The sequence below is a fragment of the Octodon degus genome, unplaced genomic scaffold, assembly GCF_000260255.1.
Source record: "Octodon degus isolate 3935 unplaced genomic scaffold, OctDeg1.0 scaffold00093, whole genome shotgun sequence".
In the NCBI taxonomy this organism is placed as follows: Eukaryota; Metazoa; Chordata; class Mammalia; order Rodentia; family Octodontidae; genus Octodon; species Octodon degus.
In genome coordinates this window covers 7,794,646-7,799,729 of record NW_004524669.1, presented here as the reverse complement: position 1 = coordinate 7,799,729, position 5,084 = coordinate 7,794,646, and positions in this window count along the sequence as shown.

Genomic DNA, 5,084 nt, shown 5'->3' with positions numbered 1-5,084 from the left:
AGAATTCCAGCTAAAGCAGCCAGCAATACCTTTACCACAGCTTGAATGTCGATCTGACTTGAAATTTCCTCTGACACATCTATTAGTGTGTCACCTTTAAAATCAGCCTCTCACACAGCAGCAGGACAGACAAAAAGTAGCCAAAAACTTTGGCAATGCATAACATGTGTAGCCTCTACACCTATTTCTAATATAATCCTTCTCAAATGAAATCTTATGAGCCTGACATTTACTGTCCACATTCTCTTTAGCATTCTCAGCTTCTGAGACCTGACCAGAATTTCCCGTTATGTTCAACTTACAACTTTCAAGACTTTCTCAGCTCATTTCTCCCAATAGTTCCAAAATCCTCTGACTATTCCAAAAGCTATTCCAAAGGCTTCTGAACCACATGGTCAGGTACAGACACAGCAATAATTCACTTTTGTTATCAATCTTCTGTATTAGTCATCTCTCATTTGCTAGGTCAAAAATTATGATACTGCTTAGAAGAATAGAGGTTTATTTTAACTCAGGGTTGAAAGGCTTCAATTCATGGTAAAATCACTACAAAGTAAAAATATTACAGCAGAAAGACCTGGCGAAGGGAAGTTCCTCATCTCATAACAGCCAGAGGTACAAATAACAAAAAAGAGCCAGATTAAATGATACATCCCCCAAAGCACACCTTCAGTGACACACTCCTTCAGTTGAGCTTCACCCCCAATGGCACATTCAGCTAAATCCTAATTCAGGGATTAATGCTCTTCAGAGATTCATGTCCCTATAATCTAATATTCTGAGTCCTGCAGATTAACATGCAAATTTTAGGAAATAGATTAGATCTAAACTATAACATATGCAATTTCCTCTTCAAAATAAGAAAGAAGAAACAATTCTATAACTTTCAAGGATAAAATGGTAGCTTGAGTCTAGAATGTGTCATGTTTAAGATAAAGAAATCAAATAATGTCCTGGTTGCATAATGAATTTATGCATGATTCTAAATAAAATGCCACAAATGTGTATCTCAGAATAAGACAATAAGACAACTACAGATATAACATAATTGGCCAAGATTTCCCATCTTCTATTCATCCTTTTCCTGTAATAGGGAGCAAAACTTTATAAAACTTATTTTCATTAAAGAAGTGAAGCAAAAAGTTAGCTGAATAAACCAATCTACCAATGAATGATAACTTTATTTTGAGAAACAAGTATGAGCACAGAAAGACTCATATAAATGCAGGTATTTGCAACCAAACTTCCTTGCACGGGAAAATATCATGGTAACAGAAGGCAAACAACTATAAAATCTGTCTTTTTACAGTTGTCCTTAAAGACTCTATTTTGTCACAATACCTTAAATTTGAGTACATTGGCTAACAACCACCCGCCAACAGCAAATTGCAGCGAGGCCAAGGTTTCTTTTGGAGAACACTATGTCCTATATATTTGGTGTCACACCATTCATCTCATAATAAGAAGACACTTTTAAGAAAAGATTATTTTGAATGCTATTAGCTTGTTAAAGAGGTAATTAAAAACATTAAGAAATTGTATTCTTCAATATGTAAAATTCATGGTCTACTACAGTGAGATGGATTTTATTCTCAGGAATGCAAATTTGATTTAATATTAGAAAATCTATTACATAATTCAGCACAATAATAGAAAGATGGAGATAGTCTCACTGTACCTTATCAATGAATGCAGAAAATTAACTTGATAAAATCAGAGAAACTCAGAGTAAATCCACAGGTGATTACCCAATATCAAAACCATGACTTATTCAAAGGTTTAACAGTACTATTGTATGACCTCTTTGCAAGGATGTACAATAGATTAGTTTAGCACGTTATATGCTGATGATGGCAGTATGATTTTTGACTAACCTCAATAGAAATTATTTTCACTATACTGTACAAATAAAAAGGTATTCAGTATATTCAATTAGAAAGATGATACATGATAGATAGATAGATAGATAGATAGATAGATAGATAGATAGATAGACAGATAGATTTTCCTAGTTTTAGATTATATTTGGAGGAATGTTTTTGCTTATTTTGGGAAGGATGAACTACTTAGTAAATAATATTGGAGCAGTTGACTGTTCTTTTGGGAGAATTACAATTACAAAAAGTGAAATCTGGATTAATTTAAGAATTAATATGTTTTTAACCCTCCAAGAGTTATGTTGGAATTATTTTAATCTTGTAAATGAAAAGGGATTTTTTCCTAACATGATTTAAATGTAGAGCTCATCAAACAATGACAAATTTGAGCACATAAAAATAAAAACTTACAGAAAAAAATGACCATTAATGACAAAAGACCACTATCTTCTATATATTTCAATTGTAAGCCAAATAAAAATTACTGGTACAAATACAAATGACTATGTTAAGTATGTAAATGGTTTTTACCTCATCTCTCATCAGGCAGAATAAAATTGAAATAGTCATGAGCATACTGATTTCAACTAGGCCGGGCATCAAGACCCAGCTATTTGGCTAAACTGCATTCTGGAAGTTTGTATGAAGGTGTTTTTTTAATAATATTTACATTTAAATTTGTGGTCTTGGAGTAGGAATTGTGTTGAAAGCTAAATCAGAACCAAACTGACCTTCCCAAGAAAGAAAGTATTCACCAGCAGACTGCTTTCACACTTCTTCTCAGACACTGACTCTTTCTGGTGTGCCAACAGACTTCCCTTTCACATGCATTCTACTTTTGGCACTCTGGAGAACCCAGACTAATACACTGAGTTACTAAATGTTAAATATCAACTTTTCAAAAATATAAAATACAGCTTCTTTCTGGCAGAGTTATGGGGTTCTTACATACACTTGGAAGAGAAAGGATTGATTTCACTGGAGAAGACAACTTGTCAGTATGTATCAAAACTTCAAAGGGAGATAGTACTTAATTTACCAGCAGCACTTTAAGAGATGCATAAGTGCCTAAGCATGTACCAAAATGATTTTCCTTGTAGCATTATTTTAATATTGGCAAATTAGAGATATTTCATTTTACTACTCATTGATTTATCAAATACCACAAACAACTCTGTGTTATGACTGACCTTGCACTCTCCCTTTAGTATACACAGTATGTGAGCTTAATTGCCAACATGATTATCTTGGAAGCTACCCACAAAATAAGTAAAGCACACATCTATGTGTGCCTGGCAAGGAGGGCTATGGAGCAATAACATTGGGCTCTATACCTGGTCCCTTATCTCTTCTACTCTGGCCCACATGACCTACCTCCTCCACCTAGGTACCACCTTCTAGTAGCTTTGAACCCACCAATACAGTTTGTGCCTTCACCTCCTCATCACTTCTCCACAAGTTAGACAATAATAACTGACATAAACATACCCCTTGTCAACTTGCCATCTATCATATCTCATCAAGCCATGTTTGTCTCCAAATAAATACAATAATCAAGGCATAATTCTGCCTAATATGATGAAACTATTCTGTTACATTAAAAATGTACATTCTCTGACTTAAAGCCTCAATTATTCAAATGTTGCTAAAAACTGCAAGTCTTAATTTTTTTTAGAACTCAAGGCAACTCAACTATGAATCCTTGTAAAAGTAAGAAACTAATATACATAATCCAAAAACATTACCAGAGGTAAAAATTCTCATGCCTACCAAGAAGGAATGAAAGGATAGAAAAAAAAATCAAACCAAAACAAGAAAATAAGTCAGCAGGCCACTTATGTGGCCGTAATTGTAGCATCTGGACACATGGTGAAGAGATGTGAGTTCTGAAGAATTGTGCAGCTTGTTCCCTATGACTTTGCTATGTGCAGGCCACATGATCTCTCTTGTGCTGGCTCCACTCATTACCTATGACCTTTTCTGAGAAATATTCCATGTTGTTGGCATCTCCATTTCCTAGGCAGTCCACTGAAGCTTTGGATTCACTGTCACAGCTTCATACATCATGTTTCTACTGACTCCAAAAGGGAACTCTGACCAGCAGTACATTTCCTGGCCTGCCAGGCCTTCCTCAGAAATCCAAATGGAAATCTCCATGATCCAAAAATTCTTGCATTCTGCATGCTTGTGTAACCACAATCACATGGACAATGACAAGTTCTGCTGCCAGCTCCAGCAGTAGCTGAGCCATTTAAGACCATTGGTGCAATGGCCTCTAAATGCCTGGATGGATGAACAGATTGAAATAAATCTTGGGAAACCCATACCCTAGATGGTCTTTCTCTGGCAGGAGGACCTATTGGCTCTTTCCTCATATGAAAAGCTGTACACATTTTGAACATTTAGCTTGTAGTGGGTGAGATCTTGCTGATTCCTTAGATACCCTCAAGGTATCATTACTATTGTTACAGTAAAAATACACACTTGTCTTTGTAAGTGTTGATCTCTTTAGAAAGTATTATTTAGCCCCAGCTTTATTTATATTTTCTTCTGGACAAACCTGAAGTTTTTCAATGTCTCTACTCTGCTTTGTGCTGCTGGTTCTCACTGTGAATCTGAATAAAGGGTGCAGTGACACATCATCTTACTTTTTCAAACAGATAATTCCCTATCACTAGTACAGCTGCTTCAATTAGATTCATAGACTTCCATTCAGTAATCACACATGCCAAAATAACAAAATAAAACCAGAAAAAAGTGAGATGAAAATTTTCATGTCCTACCTTGAAGAAACAAAAATCCAGAGAAAGTTAGGCAACAACTTTGTTAGAAAAAATGGCTTATGATGGAATGAAACTTAGACGACAGCCTTGAAGATGTATAGGAAAGACATTTTAAGCTAGCTAAATTTTAAATTAAAAGCTAAATGATATTATTGGGTATATATGAGAAAAATTTTTATTTTTTTATTTATCATTTCTTTTATAAAGATAAACAAGTTTCATAAATAATAGAATAGTTATGACACCATATCATAATCTTAAAAAGTAGTTGCTCAGTGCAAGCCATACATCAAAAAGTTCTTTTAAAAGAAAAACATAGTAGCATGAATGTTCTTTTTAGTGAACTAGATGAACAGTATAAATGAGGCAGCTTGGCATATGCATTAAAATATTTTTTAAGTGACAGAATATGTAATTTGAGGAA